Here is a 26774-nt window from a genome sequence, read left to right as displayed (position 1 = left end):
GAACTTTCCGCTTGAAGCTTGGCACAGGGTTGCTGTCCCATTGAGGATCCAGCACTGGGGGCTACAGGGGGATCAATCCATAATCAGGCAGATTTTCAGATTCCTCGAATCTCCATCTCCCCATCCAGTGATGTTCCGGAAATCCACAGCCCCAACTTGCTGTGCTCCAGTTCTGCTAGGGGCACGGTTGGGCAGGATGAGCCTGGAAACTGGGGCTGCTCCACCTTAACCCAAGAGCCCTGTGCACAGTCAGCCCTTATTTTGTCACACGAGCTGCTGTGGCTCTCCTGGACGCCAGTCAGGGAGTGAGGTGTCTGGGATACAGGAGGAAAAGGCCAGGAGAAGAGGAGGACAGGCGGTGGGGCACAGGGACCCGGCTCTTCCATGGAGAGAGGTCTGGTCTCTCCCCACAGGCCCTGGTTCTCAAGTTGAAGGGACTATCGTGGGCCAGGGTGACACAGGATGCAAGTCACCCCCGTCTCTGGGCCCTGGTTCTGCATTCATTCATTCAACCTTTCAGGACCTGGACTGAACTCTTGGGTCCAAGAATAGGCACTGGCCAGGGTCCAAGAATAAGGCAGACCTCATGTCCGCCTTTGTGACATTTCCAAGTCAGCCTGGGAAGGAGGCAGATGCCCCGATGGGGGGAAGTTATGGAACCTCTGAGTCCACACTTGGAGTCCAGGAAAGCTGTCGCTAGTCACTGATTCCCTCTGTCAGCTCATGAGAAACTATCATAGATTGAGGGTTTAAACAACAGAGATTTAAGAAGCCAAAATTATGTCCCCACAGTTCTGGAGGCTTGAAGTCCAACATCCATATTCCAACCAAAATGGCCACCTTTCCGCTAAGTTTTTTTGGTCTTCCCTGGGCCTGCGTGTGTGGAGAGGGAAAGCAACTGCTCTGGTGTCCTCCTGTAAGCACATGGTCCTATTGGCTCAGGAACTACCTCTCTGTACCTTCATTGAGGCCCTCAGAGGCCTCATCTCCAATAGCCTCTCCCTCTGGCCGTGCCATCCAGATCGGCCTGCTGCGTCCGACACCCCCTCCTTCACCTCCTCCCTCTCTAGGTCCCAGCCACACAGATCTGAGCTTTTTTATCCTCTTCAAACCAGTTTCTACCCCAGGGACTTTGCACAGGCTATCTTTTTCTACCTGGATAGAGTATTCTTCCTCTCACTCTTCACTGAACTAACTCTTCTTCTTTATCCCAACATCAAATGGAAATCCAACTCCTCAGAGAAGCCTTCCCTAGGCCATATTCCCCCTGCCCCCGTCCATCAAATCAGACTCCACTGCCTTAGTCCTCCTTGTCCTCTATAGGAACCGTTCTTGTTGGCACTACACATTACTATGTCTTTAACCTGCGTGGCCACCTTTCACCTCTGAACTCTCAGTGTGCCTGGGGCATAGCTCTCTGACTGGCATGTGGTAAGCGTCCAATAAATGCTGGTTGAATGAGGGAGGGAGTGAATGAATGCAGTCAGCCCAGGTTTAGAGAAAAGCATTCCAGACAGAAGGAACAGAAGCTGCCAAGGCATGGAGGGGGGAGAGCCTTTGGGGGGCGCTATGGTACTTACCACTGGAGTGATGCTCTTGGTCAGGCACTGGTCAGCTAAACTCCCTGAGGGCTCAGGGGTCTTGGGACAAAGCTGGGTGTAGCAGAGCTGTAAATGGGGTGAGGCTCTGTTGGTCTTTCAGAGAAGGACCTCCTTCCCATCTGCCTTTCGATGGCCAAGGAAGGGGACAAGGGGGAGCCTGACAGGGGCCCAGTGTCTCGCCTGCAAGACTTTCTCTTTGGGTTCTCGTGGGTCCCACCATTTCTCCCACTGCACCAATGGCACCTCCCACCCACTGCTGAAGCTCTTGGTGTCTGCTGGGTCAGGATGGGTTTTTATTCCCTGGCGATGCTCCAGGGCAGAGCCCTGCCTGGTTTGCTGCTGTATTCTTAGGGCCTCACACCACCTGACCTGAGCAGGGCCCACTACACACTCGCTGGATAAATGAATGAGTGAGCGAGTGAGTGAATGAATGAGGAACGAACCAACGGTGAGTGAATTAGAAATGAGGAATGAATGAAGGGAATGAATGAACAGTGAGCGAGTGAATGGATGAGTGAATGAATGGATGAGGAATGAATGAACGAACTCGGCACCAGCTGGACCCGCCCTTGGCCTGCTCTTCGTCCCCAGGCATCCTCTCCATCTCGGGGCTTCTGTTGAGGGTACTGGGCTCCAAGCCCCAAATATTCCAGCTCTGATCATCAAGACTAGATCTGACTGAGCCCCTGGCACCCTCTTCCCTTCTTGTGGCCTGAGCCTCACCCCAGCTCCCTTTGGCTTGGGTGGCCTTGAGCCATCCCCATTCCACACTCAGGCTCAATTTCCTTGTATGACAAATGGGCAGACCCAGCCGCACCCCGCCTGGTGCTTCAGAGGAGACAGAGGCGCATGTGAGGCCTGTTGGGGGATCTGTGATTCATGGAGGAGCCAGCGGGGTGCAGACAGGTGGCTGAATGCTCCAGAGGGGCTGGATGCTTTGGAAATCCTGGGGTGGACGAGGTCACTCAGAAGTTCAGAACCTTCAAATTTCTTCCTGACAACAACCCAGGAAGGACATCAGCCCCAGGGTCACAGGAGGCCCCGGTGGGGAGGCAGATGGATGTGGCTTGTAAACTTCCAAGTGCTGCAGGTGTAAGAACCAGGCGGCTTATTGAGCATCTGCTCCGTGCCAGGTTCCAGGAAAAGCCTTTGATGTGCACCCTCTATTTGAGCCCTCATAACCTGGCAGGTTGCTGCTAGCCCATTTTCCAGATGAAGAAACTGAGGCTCGGGGCAGTTGAGTGTCCCAGAGCAGAGTTCAGGGCAGTGGGATCTGAACCCAGGCCACTCCAGCGACAATGCCTGAAGGGGCCTGGGGTGCTGTATTGCTGCCTGTCTGAGCACTGTGGCTGTACCAGAGCTGCCACCTGGGGGCCCTTCCATTTGCCCATGAGAAAATGACTCCCAGGGAGAGTCTACTGAACCAGTGAAGGGCACTGCGTGACAGGGACCGTGCTGGCTCTGCTGGGGACAGCAGGAGGCAGAGGCAGCTGTGATGGAGTGGAGTCAGTCTCAAGAAAGGGCTATTTTAGGCTGGAAGCTGTGGAGGCCTGATGTCACTACTCCCTGGCCCTTCCCACAGAGAAGGAGGCTAAAATGCCTTCAAGGGATTGGCCTCAACTGGTAGCAAATAGAGGCTCGTCTTAAAAATCACAGCTGCAGAGCTGGGGGTGTGGCTCACCCGTCCTCTCATGTCCCCTCCCCACCAACCTGATGAGGTATTATCATTCTCCTGCTGAAGATGAGGACCCTGAAGCTCAGAGAGGCTGAGTGACTTGACTGAAGTCACACAGCTAGTGAAGCCAAGAATCACATAGGTCTGTCCCACTAAGAAGCCTGTTCTCTGAACCAGTGCCTCCTAGGCCCTTCCCTGAGGGTGTGGCCCATGAGATGGGATGTTGGAAGCTGTGCTTGGGCCTGCCCTGCCTCTCAGGCTCCCTCCTGGCTCTATTATTGAGCTAACTCAACAGGCCCTGGGCAAAGACCTGGGCCCGCATCTGTGGTAAGGTACCTGCACCAGTGTGTCCTATCCTGGGTAGGGAAGGGATGCCAGAATTCATACTCCTTCCAACTTGCTCTAGGACTCTGGGGTCCCATTTCCTGAGCACTTACTATGTGCAGGCCTGTGCTGAAGGTTCTGCATGAATGGAGACTTCAGCTCCTCCCAGAGGGAGGAGCAGCCCCTTTACTCCAATGACACAATCCAGGCTCCAAAGCTCCCCCAGCCACAGAGCTAGCAAGGGGTACTTGGGACTCAAACCCAGGACTCCCAGATGCCAGTTCTCTTTCTACCACTCTGGGCTGGGTCCCCAATCTGCACCCTCCCCATGCCCAGGGAGCCTCGCTTCTGCTGGCTGGCCGTTCCTGGGCTTCTGGACTTTTCAGAGGGCAGGTGGAGGACTTGGCTTTTTCCTCACCCCTACCCCACAGAGTGGAGAAGAACCCCAATCTAGAAGAACTGTCAATCAAGAACCATGAGACTGGACAGGGAGGTGCTTGAATCTCGTAGGCACCCAAGCCCGGGCGGCCACTGCAGGAGCCGGGAACTGGGGGCTGGTGCAGGGCTGGTGAGGGGTTCCTGTGCTGGAGCCGGAGGACAGAGCCAGGACAAGCCCAGGGAAGAGCCGTGGCTGTCCCGCAGAGGGCGGGGCTCTGGGTGGGAATAGAAAGAAGCCACTTGTCCAGGGGCTTATGTGAGCTTTAGGCAAACCCACGTTGCTTTCTATGGCTTCTGGAAGGCTCTGTCCTGAGGGTCAGAGGCCTGGGCTTTCCACCAGAGGGTGGATGAAGCATTGCATGGCCCAGGACAGTGGCTGCCTCGTCGTGGGGGCTGGTACAGAGCTGCAGACCTTTGTTAGATGGCTCAGTGACATGGCCCAGTGTCCCAAGCCTTTCTACTGCCTAGTGCATCTCTTAGCATATTGAGTCCCATTTTATAGATGAGGAAACTGAGGCACTGGCCCAAGTCTTTGTCCTGCCCGGGATGGGGCCTGCTCACATCCCTGCTGGACCATGGCCCCACCCCTTTCTATTCCAAGAAGGCCGGGGCCCTCCCCAGCAGCACAGTGCGTTCCTGGCCTCCCTGGACGCCCATATTCTTCCTTCTGGTGGGTATGCCCAAGGCTGCTGAGCCCACCCAGCCACAGCTATGCCCCTTCCAGCTGGGATTCCTCCCAGAAATCCCCTCTGGAAGCCCTGGGGGGGGGCTGGGTGAGCAGTGGACGGCCCGGGGGAAGGGTCTGTGAGGGTCTTCCTACCTGTCACCATGGCATGATGGGGAGATGGAGGCAGAGAGGGAGGAGCTGGACTCACTCAATCATCCTGCCTCCTGAGAGGTCCGCCCTGACTCCGTCACCCAGCCCCCACCTCAGGCCCGGCCCTGCCCGCACTCCTGGGCAGCCATCTTGCTTCCCCCTGGGACTCCCCATCTCCACCTGTCCCCAACTCACTCTCCAGGGCCAGCCAGAAGGGGCCGTATTAAAATCCCCACAGTCCCCCGCCCTGCCCCGCTGCAGCAGGACAAAGTCAACTCACCCACAGGACTCAAGGCCACCAGGGTCTGACCTGCAGATGCTCCTCTCTGGTCACAGCACCCCCTCCTCTCCCTCCACCATCATGCTCTGCCTTCTCCTGTGGTGCCAGCCTCTGCTCTCCCTCCTGTGCCCTGCTCTCCTCTCCGGTCCTGGAGCACTCTCCCTCCTCCCCTTCCCCACCAACCTCGCAACCTGCTCATCCTGGGGGTGCAGGTCAGGCCCCCTCCTCCAGGAAGCCGGCCTGGTCTGGACTCCCTCCCACCGCACCATGGGCAAAGTCCACCGGCTCTTCTTTCAGGCTGGCCTCTGACAGCACCGCGGGCCTGGGCAGCCTGTCAGAGACTTCCCCGTCTCTGTCTCAGTCTCTGCCTGTCTCGCCATCTATCTCTGTGTCTCTCTGCCTCCTCCCATTCCCTCAGGGCTTGGCTGCACCCACAGGCACCTGGTGACGGCCTACTGTATGCAGCAGTAAGTGGGCAGCGAGCTCGACCCACCTCGGCCTCTCCAGGTGGACTCTTCTGAGTCCGCCTGTGTTTTGCTGCAGGCCTCACTCTTCACTCAACTCCCCTATGGAGGCCAGTCCTGCCCACTGGGCTCTGTCCCCTCCTGCGCCTGAGGACCACCCTACAGCATCTTCGTGGGCTCTCCCAGTCTCTCCCACCATTTCCTTGCTCCTCCTGACCATATCCAGCTCCTTCCTCCTCTGGTCTCTGCTTCTTCCCTGCCCGTGTGGTCCTCAGTGAGGTCACCAGCACAGCTGACCAAACATCGTCCACCTCTCCACACCTCTGCACCCTTCACACCCCTCCTGTGTTTGCACCTCTGCCCTTTGCCAGCTCCCACCGGGGCCTCCGTCACCCCTGCTCCAGGCAGGCCCTATCCCAGACCAAGGGACCTCTGTAAGTCACCATTCCACTCAGGGCTCTGAGGCAGCCTTGTCACTCCTGATGGCCTTGTCTGTCAACCTGTCTGTGTATGTCTGTCCCTGCTGCACACACCTCAGAGCTTCAACTCTGTAGCTCCAGCACTTTCCCCTGAATGTTTGTTGAATGAATAATGAATGGCGGAGTGATTTGATACAAGTAAAAGTACTTTGCAAGCTAAGTGAGGGGGCTGGGTCAGTGCAGCACACAGAGTGGTATTAAAGAGCCTCTGGAGCCTCTGGCAGGGTGCAGCCTCATCTGGGTGGCAGGAGGGGACCTGGGCTGCCCCAGAATTTCCAGAGTATTCTCATCCTTGCTGGGCCTTGGGATGATACCCAGCCTTGCTCTAGAGATTGAGATTTAGTCTAGAGGCTGCCCAAGCACTGGAATGTTCCACCCCCCTGCCTCCCCTGGACCCCACAGACCGCTCAGTTCTAAGGGGCAGATGCTGGAATGGAGGATGGCTGGAGCCCAGGGTCCCACTCCCAGCCTCCTTAATTCACTCCCAACAGCTCTCGGTCTCTCTGCTTGGTTCCAGAGGCCCTGGGGAGCCTCAGACAGGCTGGATCTGGTCTCAGGGAGGAGCTCAGAACAGGCTCAATGACAGCGCAGGGAAGGTGAGCCTGAGGTGTGTTGGCCTGGTGAGCGGGCAAAGGGAACCGCAGGAGAAAGGGCAGGCATTGAGAGCCACACAGTAGCCTCTCTGTGAACCTCAGGCAGTTTGGTAGACTGGACCCAGGTCCAGATGGGCAGAGGAGGCTGGAGCCTGGGGAGGTCAGCAGTACCAGGAGGGAGACCTCGGGTGCGAGGCCCAGAGCTTGGGCTCTTCCGTATGAATGGTTTCAAACAGGGAGGGAATGTGTTCTGATGAGTCTTTCCAGAATCTCTAAGACCCTCAACCCCACCTTCACCTGGCCCCCTCCCCTGAGCCGCTCAGGGGAACCGGGTTGGCTGCCCACTTCTGGGAGGTCCAGTCCCAGCAGGAGGAGGCTGGAAGGGAGAGAGTCCAGGCAGCCAGGAGTCCAGGGCGCAGCAGTGTTGCTGGGTGGTGGCTTTAGAGGTGTCTCAGTCCCCCCACTGCCCCGTGTCCTCAGCAGCCCAGGGCTCTCCCAGCATCTAGGAGGGCAACCCGATCCTCCTCCTCTTGCACCTTGAGAAGCTGAACCAGAGAACAGAGGAAAGAGACACGTGGCCCACACAGCTCTCACTGGAAGCCCCCTCCCAATTTATAGGCAGAGAGGCCTGGAGATTGCCCCGAGTCGAGTCGTTGCTAGGAGGGCCAGAGTCCAGATTCCAACTCTGGTCCCCGTGCTCCAAAGCCCATGTGCTTCCCACGGTTCACTGCTACTCTGAGTCTGTACTGAGCACCCCATGGGACTGTCCCACTCCAGGGGGAGGTAGGAGGGGCTGAGCTGCAGGGGGCCTGGGGTCTCCACTCACCTCCACTGCACCTGGTGTAGAAGGGCAAATGGGGACCCAGCAGGGGGTGAGGCTGGTGGGGCTGATCAAGGAATCAGGGAGTCTAAGGGGGCTTCTGGGAGGGGCTGCTGGGACTGTCCCTGCTGGGAAAAGGGGGTGGAAAGAATTGAGATTTAGTTCAGTGCAGCAGGGAGGGTCCCCCCAGCAAAGGAAGCAGCCCCAACAGAGGTGGACATGAGTTTCAGGACTTCCCAGCCCGAGCGAAGCCCGTTGCTTGATGGCCCACACAGCTGGCCAGGCTCCAGGGGGCCCTGGGGGTGACAGGCTTTATCATCCTGCTGGCCTGTGTTACAGGAAAGCCAGCAGCACCCCTAGGCCTGCGTGCTAGCTAATTGGAGTAGGTGGGTGCTGTGGAAGGGGTTTGAGCAGGGCAGGGGCAGAGTCCCTAGCTTGGGCCAGGAGTAGCCTGAGCCCCAGCCCTGCATGCCAGCGTCTTCTGCGGCCCCGGGGCTCATTAAGAGCAAGGCAAGCTCCACCAGGAGACAAGTGCGGGGCAGCGGGCGCAGGGCTGAGGGCCAAGCCAAGGGGCTGGAACAAAAGAGCTTGTGTTTGGGGAGAGGACCTCCCCCTCCCCCACAGCGTGGGGCTTTGGGAGTGGGGTGGGCACAACCACCCTGAGCCAAGAGGGGCTACAGGGCTGGGGAAGGGGCTTGTGAGAGGCAGGATTCAGACTGAAGGGGCTGGAGAAGGGCTGGGAGCTGCCCTTTTGCCAGAGCCTCTGTTCATAAGCAGGCGCTTTGCAGAGAGCACCAAAATCAAGCCTGGGGCCGGAGATGGAGTGTTGAAGGCCTCTTGACCCTGGTCCAGGAGGTGAGAGGTCAGGGCTGCCTTCCAGGCTTGGGTCGGCCAGGGCAGATGAGCAGCAGGCCCGAATCCCCCTTCCTTCTATTCGTGTGTTGTGTGTGTGTGGGGGGTGGGGGCGACACACTCACACTGTGTCAGGGAGGGTGGTGGCTGGGGAGGAGAGAAGGGGGAGGGAGGGAATCTGCATGTTCACAGTGCCACCCCCCTCAGTCCTCCCTGTGCACTCAAATGAGCTTCTAAACGCAGATCCTGCTCCCTCCCCTGCTGAAAACCCCCACTGGCCCATGACCCTCAGGATCAATTCCCCAGCTCCCCCCCACCCCCCAGTACCAGTACTGGGGAAGAGCTACATCCCCAGTCCTTTTGATTTTGAGACAGGAGCTCCATAAATTTCTGAGGCTGGCCTTGAACTTAGGATCCTCTTGCTTTAACCACCCCCCCACCCCCCCCCCGCAGTTGCTGGGATTACAGGTGTGCATCACCATACCCGGCCATATCCAGGCTCTTGACCTTTGGCGACCTGCTGCTGCATCCTGGATGGCCTCCCTTACTCCATCTGCAAATGGCCACCAATGCCCATGCTTCAGCCAGACAGAGTGGCTGATGGCTCCTAAACACTCAGGCTTCCTCAGCCTCCCCAGTTTCCTGCCCGTCTCCCTGAGGCTTAAAACATCTGCCTCCCTCCCACCTGTGGTTCCCTGCCACCTGCCAGCTCCCACTCACACGCTGGTGCCCCTTTGGCGGCCACTGCCTCCAGGAAGCCTTCCCAACCCCAGCAACTGGGTGTGGGTGGCGCCCGTCACCTGGGGATGCAGCCATCTGTGAAGGCTCTGTCCTGAGGTCACACGGGAGTTTTGTCTCATTCTCCTGTAGCCTCAACAGAAAGTGGTCAACAGGGACACTTGTTGGAGGGAGGAGGGACGGAGTATAAACAACTATGACTTCAAAAAAGGGAGAAGACATGGGAGAAGACTAATGGGCAACCAATGGGGAAGTAGCCTGTCCCCGAAGCCAGTGCCAGGGCTGGCTGACCCCTACCCTGAGCTTGGGTGCAGGTGGGGCGGGGTCTCACGTAGGTATTTAGCAGCCTTCCAGCCCTACAGACGTCACCGGTCATCAGTGAGCCCAGGTCCCTGGCTCTGGGAACCCCAGGAGCCAACAGAGGATCCGGCCCAGTGGTTTTCCAGCCACCTCCATTCACCCCATTCCCTCCCCCAGGGAGGACTGGGGGGTGGGGACAGAGTCATAGCTACCTCCTGGCTGTCCTGCAGAACCAGACAGCCTTCTGTTGAAAGCATAAACATGTGAATGAAGGAACAGGAATCGGACAATCGGGTTTGTTTGGTAACAGGAACAAAAGGACTAAGTTTCTAGGGCGAGAGGCGGGGGTGGGGAAGAGGAACTGCCCCAAGGGATCAGAGCTGGACTGCAGGTCACCGGGCACTTGGGTGATTACCTTAAACCCAGCCTCTAACAAAGATAACAAAAGACACTGCACATATTTCCCAGCTTTGGCCAAGGCAGCCTCAGGTTCAGAATCAGAATCTCAGGGTTCAAGTCCCAACTCCTCCATGTACTCCCTGCATTGACCTTGGCCAAGTCAAATCTCCGCAAGACTCTGTTTCTTCCTCAATAAAATGAAGCTAATGACACCCCTGTCCCAGAGTAGTTGTTAAGCCTGAAAGAGAGCACAGAGCAGGGGGCTTGCACCATGCCTTGTGTGGATTCTACCTTGCCTGTGACCTTGGGGGAAATTTAAATCCCAGCTGTGTCCTTAACTGCTGTCTGAACTGAGACAAGTTTCTTAACCTCTCTGCCTCAGTTTCCTCACCTGCAGAATGGGTACAATAGCAGCTCCCACCTGGCTCACAGGACATAATGGCTTGATAAGTGTTAATGCTTCTGGAAGAGACTGGCACCCGTATTTGTCATTGCTGCATCCAATAACAGCACAGACCAGGTCGTGCTGAGGAGAGACCCCAGAAATGGAAGAAAAGAACGAATGAGATAATGAATGAATGAAAGAAAAAGTAGGGCTCTTCCAGGAATATCTAATGGATTGAACCTGACCCAGTGGTTCCTCTTGGTTGGGCGCCCACCCTGACTCCCTGCGGCTGGGCCTCTCCCTGCGTTTTTCTGCAAACACGTAGAGGTAGGATCCATTTTGCCCCTAGATGACTTTAGGTGATAAAGAAGTAACTTCAGCCTCCTTGAATTGAATCTTCTCTCCAGAATGTGTAACAAACCTGGAAATTGGAATTGGCCTGAAGCTGATTATTCTGGGAGGGCACCTCTTGGCATTAAAACTAAATTAGATCAAGGTACCTCTGTTATTAGCAAAATAATTCCCTATGATTACAGAATGCAGCCATGAATCCTCATGGCAGATGAACTTCAGGTGACTTACTTGAGACAAATAACTGTGCAAAAATCACAGGCTCATCTAATCGCTCCTCTATAGCATTGCAATCAGGTAATTATGCTAATGGATCCAAGAAATCACCTTTTGTGGTCTGGGATTGGGGGGGCTTGAGACAGAAATGTGTGTGGCGGATATTACCTGCTTCCAGCTGGAGCGGCTAGGCGCCATGTTTGATTCTAAAAGGGGCCCTTCAGGGGGAGACGGTTTGGCCCATCGTGGACTGAGGGAAAAACCTGTTATGCCATCAGAATTATAGTGGCCTCATTACTCATCTCTTTTCAGATCATCTTAATATAGGAAATTGAATTTGTCTAAGTTCCACTCTTGGGCCTGGTAATTCTGAGAAGCAAGTTGAAATGTAAAAGCTCAGAACCTTTGAGTCAATGCAATCCAGCAAAAGTGCATTTACACCCTGGAGTGCCAGGCAGGGATCTGGCCAGAGGCAGGGAGAGTACCACATCCGAGGGTGTGCTTGACCCTTTCTAAATACTCTCTCTCATCCCTTCAGCAGCTGGATGAGAGAGGCAGTATCCAGCCCATTTAGAGTCAAGGAAATAGAGGAGGTTCAGAGTGAAAGGACTCACCCAAGGTGCTTCTGACTACTTCCTCCCACCAGGAGGGATCTAGACCTAGGAGGCTTCCTGGCAGAGTGGACTTGGGGAGAGGCCTTTATAAGCAGAGGAAATGGCTAAAGCCAAAAACTAAGAGGCAGGAGACCTGGACCAAGTGTCCAAGGATGCGGGATGGGGTGGAGAGGGTGGCTGAAGATCAGAAAACAGAGGGCCTCAAATGACCCATCAATGGTTTGGACAATGGTGAGCCTGGAGGTGTTTGAGCAAGGGAGGGGAAGGGGAGAATCTGAGAACTACCTGGGCTGAAGTCTGTCGCCCATCCAGTGTAGGAAGGGGTCAGAAAGGAACGAGGTAAACAATGGATGATTTTTTGCATAAGTATATCCAAATATTGCAAAAGATGTCCTTATACTAAACAAGTAACATTTAACTGGGCCTCTTGTATATAATTTAGGAATCCTATTCCCAGTCCCTCACATCATCCCTGGCTGGGTCCTCTCTGCCCCTCTGGGCACACAGGCTGGCAGAATCCCACCCACCCACTGAGGCCCTGCACTCCTTACTACTACAGTGGCAATAGATACTGTGCCCCTGGTAATTATTTTCTTGCATAATTATTTTACTATCTACCCTCCCCCTAATAGCCAACATTACTTTCTTCCATCTGCAAAGGAGGAAAAAAGAAAAAAAGTGAAGACTCAGACTCCCTCTACTTCCTGACCTCATCTCTACCCAAAGTTGTCTCCAATTTTTGCATCTGTCTCAGGAAGAGCTGGCCTTTCCACCTGTCCCAGAACCTTACCTGTTCTCTTGAGTACTGCTCACCTTTCTCCCTGGCAACTTTGAAGTCACACTATCTACTGGGTCATTTTCACGGGGACAAGTGCTTTCTGTCCTCACCAGCACCATTTCAACCCCAGAAAGGCGGGTCTGAGATGTTTCTGTGTGCGGGAGGCTCGCTGGGGTCTGCGCTCAGGCTGTGGACCCGTGCAGGGGACGGGCAGCAGTGGTGCAGGGCAAAGCTGAGCTGTGTGCAATCTCAATGGAGGTCCCATTCACCCTGTGTCTGGACCCAGGATGGCCCTTCAGAGTGGTCCTGGGTAGTGCCGAGGGGCCAGGTCATCATGCTCCTGTGTTGGTCAATTCCTGGATGTAGGACATCCCAGGGAGTGTCACCTTTAGTGAGATGGCTTTCTTCATCAGGGGCAACCCCAAACTGCTGACAGCTGAAGGACATCTTCCTATAGCCTTCCACATCTGGAAGAATGGTTCCTTCCTTCTAGAAGGGGGATTAGTGCTGTGTAGTCCACGGTCCATCCCCACCCCAAAATTTCCCTCCAGCAACCATCCAATCTGGGTCTTCTTTCTGACCAAACTACTAAGCTGTCTGTCCTTCCTGCTGCACCTCCCGGCCACTCCCTGGATCATTCTCTTGCTGGTCCCCAGTCTATTTCCTTTAAGTCCCTCCTCCTCCTCCAGATGAAGAGATTCATGTAAAATTCAAGAATCCTCCATGTCCCTCCCGGCCCTAGGATCTCCCAGTGGCTTCCTCAAAGTCCCAGCCCCGGCACGGTGCTCAGGGACCTGGTGACCCACACTGTTCTCTTCCTTCCCCTCTCCCTTGGCTGCCCCTCATCCCTGATGCCCAGTGGTCTTGACTGTAAACTGCCCCCAGCCCCCCGCGTGCTCCCCTCTGCTCATGCTTTTGCAAAGGCTGCTCCTTCTTGGCTGCCTGTCATCTCTCTCCTTTAAGACACACTCACAGGTCATCTCTTCAGGAGCCCTTCCTGAACCACCTGTGCTGCCCAGGTTGGCCTCAGGGCCCCACAGCCACCTCTGTCTTATGCTTAGCAGCCACCTGGGACTATCACATGTGGGCCACAGGGCCAGCACACAGGTGGTCCCTGGGGACACTGCTGCCTGTCTCTGCCCCGTGCATCTGGGAGCACCTCACTCTTCTCTTTACCTGCATCCCCAGCACCCAGACTGGAGCCTGGCATGGGGGAAGGGGAGCTGACCTTGAAAGGCACTTGGGGAATCTGTCAACAGCAGGGGTGGGTGTGGGAGAAACCCTGGGGGTGGGGGTGGATTCAAAGTGGGCCTGGTGAGGCTTGGACAGGGCTGTGCCCGCTGTGAGCAGGTCAGCCCTGGAATAGGGGCCTTTCTGTCAGGAGCGCATGGTCCTCCTCCACGCCTCGTGTCTCACACAGCCAACCTCCACCTGGTATTTAATTCTTAAACTCCTCAGAGGCAGCAGTGAGCTCTGTCCATTTCTGCTCTTCGTTCTTCCTGACCATCACCGCTGTGCACAGGCACTGGGTGAGTGCACTTCCCTATCCTTCCCTCGCCTCCACTCATGTCCCCCCTTGCCCGGGGATTCTGGTGGTTTTGGTGTACACAGTCTGATGCTTTGGTGGATGAGGTTTTGAATCTTATTTCTATCCAGGAAGGTCCTGCCTTCCCCTTGGGAGATTAAGTTATGAATTAACTTGGACTACTACAGAATAGTATGCAGAAAAGGGTGGTGCATCCCAGTGGTTACCAAGCCCCGGGTTTAGAATCCCACAGATGTAGATGTGAGCACCAGCTCTGCCATTTACATGGCTGTGTGATCTTGCTCAATTTGCTTGTATTCTCTGAGCCTCAGTTTCCTCATATTAAAGGGACATAGACGATATCAGAACATTCCTCAAAGGTGATTGTGAGAATTAAATGATAGAACACACAAAGCAACTGGAAAAGCATCCAAGTATGCTTACATATCAGTGGACCTAGGTGTAGAAATCTCTGGTAACAGTGTCCAGCCATGATAAGTAGAGCCCATCAGGGGAGGTGTACAAGCAAACATCGATTCATCCATTCATCAGCCAACATCCATAGAGCACCTATTATGTGCTGGGGTCCTTGCTGGGGGTGGGACCAGGTGCAGCAATGAGCAAAACCAAGCGTGATCCACATGCTCAGGGGAGGATGGTGACGTTTCATCAGGTGATAACATAATAACACACGGTGGTCAGCACCGGGAAGGAAGGCACCCAGGGCTATGGGGTACAGCGTGGAGGCCAGGGAAGACTGCCCTGAGGAAGTGACATTAAGCTGCCATTGGAAGAGTTAACTGGGTCCAGGAGGGGAGGGGACAGAGAAAGGTTCTGGACAGGGGAACCTGGTAGGCAGGTCATGGGCAGGAATGTTGCATATTTGAGGACCTGGAAGTTGGCTGGAGTGGCTTGGGGTGGAGAGGGAGGGAGGGGGAGATGTCAGGAAATGGGCTGGAGAGATGGATGGGGGGGCAGACCCAGTGCTTAGTAGGCCACACGAAGCTGTAAGAAGCCATTGAGACCTTTTAGCAGGGGTGGGGGTGACGTGGTTGTATTCATGCTTGGAAAACCTCCTGGGGAGAATCAGTGGACACAACCAAGATGGAGACAGGTAGACAGAGGCAGGGAACCAGCTCAGCGCTTACTGAAGTCCTGGCAAGAGACCACGGGTGCCCAGGCGGGGCTGGAAGGGACTGTGTGGGAATTACTGGCATGAGCCCGGGCGGGGCGGGGGGCGGGGGGTGGGGGTGGTTTGAAGCTGTGAGCTCCATGCAAGGTCGAGGATACGGGGCTCTGACCGTCTCCCCTCCAACTCTTATGGCCCAGTGGAGTAAAACGAGGTAGCCAAAGAGTGGAAGGAGTAACCAGAGAACCAGGAGAAAAACTGGGAGAGTGTGGTGAGAAAGAAGAGAGCAGAAGTTTCCATGGGGTTAAGTCTGGCCAAGAGGTCGGGCTAGATGAAGACGGGGAAAGTATCCTTTGGTGTTCCCAACAAGGAAGTCACTGATGGTCTTCCTGAGAGCCACTAAGGAAGATGGCAGACATTTGCATGGGACAAAGTGCCATGGGTGGCTCATATCTATGTCACCAGGATAATATTATATGGTCCAGGGAGACCCGGATCAAAGACAATTGGCTCCTTAGCTCAGACAGTCTGTCGCCAGAACCCTTGAAGCACACAGTGTTGTTCTTTTGCAGTGACCACACGGCCCTGTCAATTTTATATATTTGTTTGCATGTACAGACTGTAACGCCATCCAATTCATCTTCTACAGTCTGGACCGTAAGCAATTTGCAATCCTTTGTGTTGCTTTGATGGAAGCTCCCGACAAGTGGACATATGTAGATTTTGCATATATAGTGCACTTGGTAAATCACTTCAGATGCATCCCTGGGGAAGGCGCCACAGGCTCTTTCGCCCCTACAGATGGAAGCAGGCAAGGAAAAGATGGGTCCAGATTGGCTCCCTGGGATATATGTGAGAGCAGATTGGAGGGGGCCAGAGTGGATAGGGGAGACCGAGAGGAGGGCCTAGGATTCCGAAATGCTGTGCAGCTAATCACTTCCGAAGTGTGTGTTGGAGCAGGGGGTGGGATGGCCAGGGGCAGAGGACAGGAGGAAGCAGTGCTAGGAGCAGGAACTGGGAGCATGCTTCTGGCCATCCCAGCTCCAACCAGCCTCCGGGTGCATGCTTTTGTTGAGAATCGGTGAACAGCCTTTTGATAGTTTTATCTCCCTTCCTTCCTTTTCCTTTTGGAAACAGTCTTGCTATGTCACCCAGGCTGGTCTCAAACTCATAGACTCAAGAGATCCTCCTGCCCCAGCCTCCAAGTAGTTGAAACCAAGCCACCACGCTTGACTAGACCTCCATTTTTCATAGGCGGTTCCTTCCAGTCTTCCCTGCAAATATCTTCCTCTTGGCCAATATTGACACGGTTGCTACCTGACCCTGCAAAAGGGTCTGTAATCTTTCTGTAATCTCACTGAATTTTCATAACTCCTGTGATGAGCCCTAGTCACAACTAGTCACATCCTCATTGTGTAGACCCCAAAGCTAAGGCTCAGAGGGATATAATAGCATGTCAGTTTACACAGTGGGCAACACAGTTCAGCCCAGGTGTGAACAGTTCTCTCTGACCCTAAAGTTCACACTATCTTGAAGAATGTTCAGTGAAGACCAAGCAATCAACCAAATAGGTGGTGGGGTTGCTCTCCTTTTCAGTTTGGCGTGGCTCCTGCGGGTTTCTGAGCACTTGGGTCTACTCAGCCCTTTCATTCATTAAACACATCTTCCTAAGGCCAAGCCCCACCCAGACAGCGGGGCTGCTCAGTGGCTCAGACAAGGCTGGTGCCTGGAGGAGCTCACAGTCTCCTCCCAGAAACAGACTCCTAACCAGGTGCAACAATCCATACTGTAATAAACAGCGAAGAGGGCAGGTGGGAACTCTCTACCTGGAGGAGTCAGTGAATACCTCCAGGGCTTCCCAGGAGCTGAAATGCCTGAGCTGGATTGTAATGGAGAAATAGGCAAGGGCTGGGCAGAGATAGGGAGGACCAGGCCTGGGAAGAGTGAGCAGTCTGTGAATTCAGGAAGGCCTCAGACAGTGTGCCAGGTTTCAGGGCCTGATTGATAGTGATGCGTATGTGGGAGGAGTCCCAGTGGACTGGGACTAGGGTGTAAAGGATTCCATTGGAGATTGGGGATGGAGGTGTTCATGTCTGGGCTTTGAGTTGAGCACTTAGACGCTATGACTGTATTATCAAAATGAGGAAAGTCATCTTGAGCATGGCTGCTCACGCTTGTAATCTCAGAGCCTCGGGAGGCTGAGGCAAGAGGGTCCCAATTTGGAGGCCAGACTGGGCAGGTGAGCAAAATCCTGTTTCAAGCAAATAAAAAGGGTTGGAGATATAGCTCAGTGGAAAAATGTTCCTGGGTGGAGGGTGGGGGAGAGCAAGGAGAATGAAAGAGGAAAGTGAGTTTTGGAGCAGAACTCCAAAATTCCCATCATGCTTGCTCTGTACTTTAAAATTGTTTGGGGGCTGGGGATGTAGCTCAGTGGTAGAGTGCTTGCCTGACATTACATAAGGCTCTGGGTTTGATCCCCAGAAACACACATATGCAGAAGTTTGAAAAATAAGACAGAATCTGTGTATTTACCATTCCAGTCAAGAAACAAAGTCTCAAAATGGGAGAAGCCCCCTCCTACCACCTTATCACATCTCCCTCTACCCCTCGAGGTAAATACTTCGCTGAATGGTATATTTATCATGCTTCTGAATGTCTTTGTGCATTTGCTACATCTGTGAAATTCTATGTTACTTAGAGTATTTTGTTTTGCATGTTTTAAAAAATCGGTGTAAATGATATCATATAATTTGATTATCTGCAACTTGCCCCCCCCTTCACTGGTGGTTCGTAAGGAATCTCTAGTTACTCATTTCTTGGCAGCATAGCATTTCTCTGAACACTTCACAATTTGCTTATGCATTCTTCTGATAATAGACACTGAGGCTGTTTCAGAGTCTTCTTTAATCTAAATATTGTTTCAATGAGCAAGAGGCTCTCCAGGTATGTTCCATAGGAAAGCCTGGGTCACCAGGGTACATGCACCCTCAATATTTTCAAAGCTGCCACATTATTCTTGAGTGGCTGTACCCACCCCTGCTCCAGCTAGCAGGGTACCAGAATTCTCCATGCTCCATGTCCCTTCTGCCTCACTTTGCTTTTGTGCCAGTCTGACAGGTGCGAAGTGACACTTTACAGAGGTTTTATTTTGCATTTCCCGGGATTACAAATGAGGCTGACGATCTTTGCATATGTTTATTGGCCATTCATCGTTCCTTTCCTGCAAATTGCCTGTTCATATATTTCCCCAATTTTCTAATGTTTCTTTTGAAAATTGATTTGTGAAAGGGCTTTGTATATTTTGGATCTTATGTCACACATATTTCCCTTGATAAAAAGGAGTTTCAGGGGCTGGGGTTGTGGCTCAGTGTAGAGTGCTCACTTGGCATGTGTGAGGCACTGGGTTTAAAAAAAAAAGGAGTTTCATATTTTAATTAAATGTATCCATCCTTTTCTTGATGATTTGTGCTTTTCATATCTTTTTCAAGAAATCATTTCTTCTTATGTTGTGTTCATGTGTGTTTAAGTCTTCAGTACATCTGGAATTGATATTTTATGTGTGGTGTGAGGTCGGGATCCCAAGTCACTTTTTTTTTTTTTAGAACTGGGGATTGAACCCAGGGGCACTTAACCACTGAGCCACACCCCCAGCTATTTTCTGCATTCTATTTTAAGACAGAGTCTGAGTTGCTTAGGGCCTCACTCAGTTGCTGGGAATGACTTTGAACCTGCAATCCTCCTGCCTCAGCCTTTGAGCCACTGGGATTACAGGTGTGCCCCACCATGCCCAGCACCCATGACCTTTTCCTATCCTAACATAGATGTACAACTGCTCCAGCACCATTTATAGAGAATGAACCTTTTCCCCACAGATCTGCTGTGTCACCTCTGCCAAATATTGCTTCCATATATGTGTGGGTCTATTTTTGCAGTCTTTATTCTAATTCACTGGACTATTTATCCTTAGTCCAATACCACTTGGTCTTGTACCTTTCTAGGCTTATACTTTGAATTAAAAGAGCAAGTGCCTTCTTGAGAGCAGATCCATGTCTTATTCTTTGCATTTTCACTCATTACATGAACATCCATGTAATGGATGTAATACTTTTGCTTACAAAAGGGTATTCCATAGACTGTCTTAAGACCCCAAACTCCTTTTTGCAGAAGAGGAAACTTAAGCACAGAGGTGAGGTGGCTTGCCAAAGTCACACAACTAGAAAGTGTTGGATTTGGAGTTCTGTAAGATTTCAAAATCTTCTGCAAGCTTTCAAAGCCACCCCCGTCTATTCACCCCATATTGTCCACCCTGTCCATGAATTCCTAATTGTCCAAGGTCTACAGATCCTGTATCTGATGTTCACTCCTCTTCCTCTTCATTCATCAAGTAGCTTCTGAGTGGTGATGGTGAGCAGATGCTGGAGCCCAGACCCCATTTTCAGGGGCACTTCCTAGTGCCGGAGATCAGCCAGAAGGGTGGGACTGCAGGTGTGCATGTTGTGGGACATCATAGGAAGCTTGAGGTCTTGAGGTCGGTGTAAGGAGGTCGGGCCAGATTTCAGAGCCAGTTTAGAGCCAACCTGGGCGTGCACTTGGGCCCAGGGCTGCCTTCAGAGAGGACGCCAGCTTCCCTCTGGAATTAGAGGCGTCCTCCCGCCCTCCCGCCTCGAGAGGCAGGAATGCGAAGGATCAGCTTTCAGCAGAGCTGCGGCTGCTTTCCGGGGAGCTCCCTATGCAGGCCCTTCCCAAGCGGCCGAATTAACTGGTTCTGTCTGTTGGACTGGGAGAGCAGCTCTCGCTAAAAATAGAGCCCTGCCTGGGCCGCCGCAGTGGGAGTCGGAGCCCGGGCAGACCAAGGAATTGAGGGAGCCCTGCTCAGCGACCATCCGGGCCTGGCCGGGGACTGACCCCGAAGCCGAGACCGCGGGCACAGCGCTGGCCCCACAGGTGCCGCGGAGGGTGGAAGGCCTGCGGGACCCGGAGCGGCAGAGCCCGTCCGGGATGGGAGCCGGCGGCACGGCCTCCCGCGTCCTGGCCTGGGCCTCCCTGCCGCTGCTGGGGCCTCCGGCCAGCGCGCTCTGCGAGGACACGCTCTGCTGCAGAGGTAAGGCCTGGCGCACTCGCAGAGAGCCTCGTCTGCCTCGCCGACCCGGGGCCACTGCCAGGGCCCAGGTGGGGCGGACCCAGACGTCGATACTGGGCTGGGGGGGGAGGAGCCAGGAGAACTCTGCAAACTCACCTTTAGTTTGAAAAGGTGGCGGTCCCGCCATCAGGTCCGAAAAGGGTTCGCCCCCTTCTGGCCTCAGTGTTCCTGTCTGGAAAGTGGGACAATAAAATCGTTAAGGTTTAATATATTTCTCGGTCTCCAAGAGAAGTTGGGGGACCCGCCACAGCCGATCGCAAGAATGCGCGAGACGTTTGCCGGAGCCAGCTGGGGTCCTCGGGAGTTTGCGTTGGTACAAGTGTCGAGGTGCCTTCCGGGTGACATCTCTGTGTGCTGTCCTTTTCCAAAGCTCTTGTCCTCTCTTAGGTCCTTAGGGCCAGAAGCTGCAGATGGAAGCAGAAAGCACTGGAAAGTTTAAGGGGTCAGCAGACATACGAAAATCCTTGTGGGAGGGCAGTGTGGGTTGACAGAGGGGTGGTTTTGTAAGCAAAGTCGAGACCCGCTGCTCGGTGCCCAACCCCTATAGCCCTGGAGCTAAAGCCAGGGGAAGGACCCCGGCTGGCTAGCTGAGCCGCGGGCGCGCTCGATCGCGCCAGGTCCGGGGAGCGGAGGGGGCGTGTAGCTCCGCCTGGATCCCGGGCCCTCGCCGGGGCCGGGGCTCGGGATGGGCGCAGAGGGCTCGGCCCTGCCCAGTCCGGGGCCGGGGCGGGGCGGCGGTAATGGGGTCGATCGACCAAACAGGTGCGCCCCCGCCCCTTCCCTCCACGCCCCTGCTCGGCCCGGCCGGGCGGGCGGAGCTGCAGGCGGCTGGGCCTGGGATTGGCAGGGCTGGGCTGGCCCGGTGGCCGAGGAGTCCGGGAGCAGGAGAGCCGCGGCGCCAGGGGAGGTGCGGAGCCGAGGGGAGGTGCAGAGCCGACGGGAGCGCGCTCCTGTCGGACCTGCTTCGCTCGACCCAGCTGGCGCCGCGGAAACTTTCCTGCCGCCGCCCTGGGACCCCGGGACCCCACGTGACAGTGACTCGGCGGCTTCGCCAGCCTGGCCCTGGGTGGCTCCAGCTCCGGCGCCTTTGGGATGGCAGCGCCCGGCGGCCAGGCCGGCGCATAGAGGTAAAAGCTGGCGACCGCGGGTCAGGCGGAGGGGGCTCTGCAGGCTTGAGGCATCCGAGCCGGGTCCAGGGCTGGAGAGGAGCTGGGGGCTCGGATGCAAAGTATTGGGGTGCAGGACTGAGGAGTGGGCCGCAGCTTTGCTTTATTTACCCCTCTTTCACCAACAGCCTCCTCTCCCGCGGGGACTTCTGTACCAAATGTTGACCCTTTAAACTTTGCTGAGCGTTACCCTCTATTTTTGACCTCGGGGCTCAGGGCTGCCGCTGGGTCCTCTGGAGGGGAGGGTGTCACGAGGAAGGCACCCCAACTGGGGCCCGCACCAGCAGAAGTTGAGGTGGCCAGGAGTCTCCCAAAACTTCAAACCCTTTCACCTCACCCCACCGAGGCAACCCTCGCTGCCCAGAGCCAGGCACCCGAGGCCCCCAAATTTGGGGTATTTTTGTTGTTCTACCTAGCCAGTTTTCAGTTATGAGAGGGCAGGTGGCTGAAGTGAGGTCTCTTTTCTGTTTCCTGTCTGCTTTGAACCCCACCCTCCATGAAAATGCCTTGAGCAAAACAGAGTGAAAACCCGGACCAAAACCTTCTAGCTTCCGGCTCCCAGCCTGGGGGCAAGGGTATCAGGGTTTTCTGGTTGCTGGATAGTTCACACTTGAACTATCTGGTGTGTGCCTGGCTCTACACCTGCCCTTTCTGCCCTGAGGGGGAAGATGGGATTCTATCTTAATTTTAATTATGGGTGGGTAAGTAGATAGCTCATCACTAATGAAGATCATAATCAAACATTATCCCCCCTGAAACATTAACTCCTTTCTTGTTTTCTTTATCTGAGACTATAAATCTGAGAGTGTAAAACCAAACACCCAGTTTTGGGGGAGAATCTGGATTGAAACCTCAGACCCTTCTGCTTGCTAGCTGGGAGCCCTTGGGTGGGATTCTTAACCTCTCTGAGTTCTAAAGTCCCATCTCAGTGGGATGTAGCGAGACATTTGTGAGGTAAAAGTGGAAGGCACCTGGTTCATACAGAAGGCTTGAGCATCCAGTCTACACCCTGGACCTTGAGCCACCTTGTTGCTTGAGGGATTAAGCACCCCCTGCCTCAGTTTCCCCTCTCTTCAGAATGAGTAAAGCCCAGACTCTCTTAAGCAGCCCCTTTGAGGAAAGTGCAGGGATGCACACGCACGCCCTTGGGGACACATGTTATTGAAGAATGCCCCACCCATTTTCTTCCCTGCCATTAGCCATGCCAAGAGTGTCAGGCCTTGCCTGGGCTCCCTTTGGGTCCTTGGGGGTAACTATTAGAAATATCAGGGCCTGTCACCCCACCCCCCAACCCCAGGACCTTGGCTTCTGCAAAAGAACCAATTACCAGAATGATGGGAAGAGGGACTGACCTGCAGAACCTGGCTCCAAGTCACCTTCAAGATCATCTAGGCCACCCCCTCCTCATTTTTTTTCCTGGTGCACACCCCTGCCTGGCGAACATCTAGTCTTTTCCTCTAGGATCCTCTAGTAACAGTGAGCTCACGAGGCAGCTGGTTTCATGATTGGGCATCTCTAGTCTATCAAAAAATTCTTCCTGTTTAGAGCAGAAATCTGTGTCCCTGTTACTTCTACCCCCTGATTCTAGCACAACCCTTCGGGCATCTCTTACTGGCTCAATTATTCACTGAGGTCCCCTGGTGCCTGGCATTCTGTTCCTATCCTCAGGCATTCGGCACACTGGAACTGAGTTTGGCAATGATCACAGCACCATTTATTGAGTGTTTATTATATGCCAGGGCCTGTGCTGGAGGCTTTACACACATTCCCTTGCATCCTTAAGACAACCTCATGAGACCGATCATTTTTTATCCTCATTTTGCCTATAAAGAAACAGGTTTAGAGAGACTAAGGGACTTAGCCAAGGTCATACAGCCAGTAAGGTCTGGGCTGTACCCCAAACCCAGCCTCTGGATTAGCACCCATGCGTCTCATGATATTTCCTCCCACTCTTTCATGCATGTCCATGTGTGTGCACCTGAGCACATGCATGTGTGTGTGTGTGTGTGTGTGTGTGTGTGCACAGTTCATGCGCATGCTCCTGTGCCTGTGGTGTGTGTCAGGTACTTTCATCGTACGAATGGGGGGGGCACCCATTAAAATGCAAATTCCTCATCTTTACTCCAGACTTGGGCACCTGCCTTGAAAAAAATTCTCCAAGCCATTCTCTTGCACAGCACCATTTGAGAACCATAACAGTAAGGAATTCTTAGGAAGAGAATATGGCATGCAGGTCCCAAGAAGTCTCAACTCCAGTCTTGGTATCATTCTTTTAAGCTGGTTGCTTTTTCTTTCTGGGGCTTCCTTCCCACTTCAGAAGGGGCATGCCCTTACACCCTCAGCAAGGTGATTGCTGTCTGTGGGAGTCCCCCAGTGGATGTCTGGGGCTCTGAGGTAGGCCGTGGGGACAAAGGAGCCTGGTGAAATTTTACTAGTGGATGTGCAGGGGGAATGGCCTGTTACCCCACCCCCACCCCCACCCCAGGACCTTGGCTTCTGCTTTGTGGTAGGTCTGGCACACCTTGGGTTTGTGCACCTTGTGCTTGGGTTTCTCAGTCAGGTTAGGGGGTACCTTGGAGAGGAGGGCAGGACTCCCTTCCCCTACATACCTTCCTCCTCCATCCTCCCACGGTGGCCTCTGACCTTCCCATGCCATGAGGCGCTGGGCTGAATCTCTGGGGGAGGGGAATGGGCTGGTTCTGCCATGCGCACATCTGCAGTTTGAATCTGGTAGAAAGAAATCCCTCTCTTTGGAGGGCTGCACTGCTGGGTAGCTCTCGGGAAATGTGTCATCTGAGGACCTCTGGGCTGGGCTGGGCTGGACTGGGCTGGCCGGGAGGGCTGTGGGGTGAAGGGCTCCCCTGCACAGACCTCAGCAGTGTCGCCTTCCGGCTCCCAGCTCTGCTCTGCAGAGAGGGCATGTTCTGCTTTATCCTCTTTGATCCTGCGGAAGGCACAGAAGTATTAAACACCCATTTTATGGAAAAGGTCGCTGGAGTCCAGAAAGCTGCAGTGACATGTCCAAAGCCCTAATGTGTGTGGGAGGGGCTGGGGAGGTGGCAGAGTGGGGACTGGAACTCAGGTCCCTGACAATGTGCGCTGGCCTTTTTTGTGCTGTATCCCACACCTCGCTGTTTTCTGCTCCCCCTCTCGAGGCTTTGGTGCCAGAGCCCCTGTTTGGAAGCAGGAAGCCCTGGGCCTTGATCGGCTGTGTGACCCCCGTGTGACCCCCGGCAGGGCTGGTGTTCTCTTCATATCCCTGGCTGTGAAGGGGGTGGAGTTGAGGTCATTCAGCTTGGTCCCTAAGGTTCTTGCAACCTTGACCTTCATGGGCTGTACTTTGGCCTGCAGTTCTGGGGAGAGGGAGTCTGATGGGCTCAGGGCATGAGGGACAGGTCGGGTCAGCCAGCAGGGTGCCACACTGGGAGTGATGAACTCAGCCAGAAAGGCTCTTATGGACCTGGGGTGCAAAGGGCCAGGAGCACTGGGCAGAGGGAACGGCAGCCAGAGAAGCCCAGGGTGGGGTGAGGTTGCTCACCTCCCAAGGAAACAGTCTCTTGGGCTCTGAACACGCGGAGAGTGATGGTGGGGGTCCTGGACGGAAACCAAGTGGGGAGATCAGTGTTCTGGGAACAACCCAGCTGGAGTCCCCCTGCAGTCTAGAGTAGCTGGGGCCAAGAGACCAGCGGGCTGTGCAGGGCCCCTTGTCTCCCTCCCAGGCTACCGATGCCTCTCCTGGGGCTTCCTCAGCCTTCCCTGACTCCAGCCCTGACAGAACGGCTCTCACCTCTCCCTGGAGCAGCTGGCTGAGGTGACCCAGCTGCCTTCTCCCCGTGCGGGGGTGGGGGGGAGACCCTGGCAGCCTGGCCTCCTGAGGCAGACCCTTGATAGCTGGACCTTGTTAGCTACCTGAGTCTTCTTCCTGTCCAAGAATGGCTCCCTGTCACCCACCCACCGCAGGAGACCAGTGTGCCCTGGCCAGCAAGGCCTCATGTCTGGCTCCGGCTTTCCTCCCTGTCGGTCTCCCTCAGATTTCAGACTTCATGCTTCCTGGTCTCTGCCTGTGACTCCCAGAAGGCCCCTTCTGCCACTGCTTCATACCCAAATTATTACTTCCCTCTGGGTCTAGCACAAATGCCACCTCCATTGGGTTTCTTCTTCCCACTCAGGGTGGGCTCCCTCTGCTCAGTGCTGGCTCGAGTTCTGATGAACCAACCTGCTTTACACTTCCCTGTGGGCTTGTCTGTCTCCCACGATGGGCTCTGGACCTCTTGAGGCCGCAGACCTGGCCTTGTGTCATCTCAGTGCCCACATAATGGGTGTGGCCTGGCAAGGGCCTTCCTTGGTCTAGTAAATGCTCATCCAGCTTTGTGGCCTTGGACTGGCTTTGAACCAGGCTGCTTTTGACTCAGGGCATTTTTTCCTGCACCCAGCTCCCCACATGATCAGGTGGGGAGTCTGACTCTCAGTTCATGCCTCGGACTGGGCTGGCTCCAGCTGAGGGATAGAGAGGGTTTCTTTGGGTTTTTGCGGAAAGACATCCCTGTATTCTTTGGTTCTTTTTTTTTTTTTTGCATATTAGGCTCTTTTTAAAAAATAACTTTATTTTGTTTATTTATTTTTATGTGGTGCTGAGGATCGAACCCAGGACCCCGCATGTGCTAGGAAAGAGCTCTACCACTGAGCCACAACCTCAGCCCCAATCTTTGGTTCGTTCTTGATCTGCTCTATGTGTGTAGTGGGTTCTGAGGATGGAAGTCCTGCCTCATGCATGCTAGGCAAGAGCTCTGCCACCAGCCACATCCCTAGCCCTGATTTGCTTTCGAAGCCTATTCTGACTTTGTGGCCTCAAAGATGGGCAGGCCTGGAAGCAGGTGTGGCAAAGCCACCTGTCAGTCCCCTCCTGCAGGCTGAACTTCAGGTCTCACATAGGAACAGTCAAAACTCACCTGGTTCTTTTTATTTTTAAAGAGAGAGAGAGAGAGAGAGAGAGAGAGAGAGAGAGAGAGAGAGAGAGAATTTTATTTATTTTTTAGTTTTTTTGGTGGACACATCTTTGTTTGTATGTGGTACTGAGGATCGAACCCGGGCTGCACGCATGCCAGGCGAGCGCACTACCACTTGAGCCACATCTCCAGCCCCTCACCTGGTTCTTTAGGAAAGGCCTGTGGGGTCATGGATGTGACACCAGGGGCACAGAGGGGTCATTATGACTGTTCTACCCTGTGTTCAGAGAGGGTTGACAGCCACATAGGCCCAAGTGGAAGGAACAAAAAGGAAGACAGATATTCATCCTCCAACACAAGCCATTACTGCCTGTAGAGTGCTCTCACTCAGAGGGGTCTTTTTAATCCAGGCTCCTCTGACTTTCTGCAGAGGAAACCGGCTCTGAGAGGGGGAGCTCTGGGCCAGTCTCCCCAGGCAGAAGGAGGCTCCTCCCTCCCTCGGTCCAGTGCTCACCGCAATCCAGGGGGCTGACTGTATGGAGGACTTACCAGTCAGGGAGCATTTTTCCTCCGAGAGTTCCATGTTGGGGTCATTTCCTGGGCGATGTCATTAGACGAGGGTAAACCCAGGCAGCGGCATGTCAGGGAGGTGGGACAGGGGAATGGGCCATGTTTATGAATTTGACCAACACCCACACAGGTGGGCCAGGTGGCCAGGCAGGAGAGCTCTGACTAAGGGAAGAA

General features: G+C 54.4%; 1 long non-coding RNA gene across 1 annotated transcript; it reads right to left on the bottom strand.

Annotated features, from left to right (window-relative positions):
- Positions 1-19113: 19113 nt before the first annotated feature.
- On the bottom strand, positions 19114-20595 carry LOC308640452. The gene is made up of 3 exons (XR_014020278.1): positions 20458-20595; positions 20015-20322; positions 19114-19440 (listed from the first exon to the last, which is right to left on the bottom strand). It is a non-coding gene; the product is annotated as an uncharacterized lncRNA (long non-coding RNA).
- Positions 20596-26774: the final 6179 nt, after the last annotated feature.

This window comes from Spermophilus citellus (genome assembly GCF_964194105.1).
Source record: "Spermophilus citellus genome assembly, contig: SCAFFOLD_58, whole genome shotgun sequence".
In the NCBI taxonomy this organism is placed as follows: Eukaryota; Metazoa; Chordata; class Mammalia; order Rodentia; family Sciuridae; genus Spermophilus; species Spermophilus citellus.
Note: the sequence above shows the minus strand (reverse complement) of the source record. Positions and strands in the feature narration are given on the sequence as shown.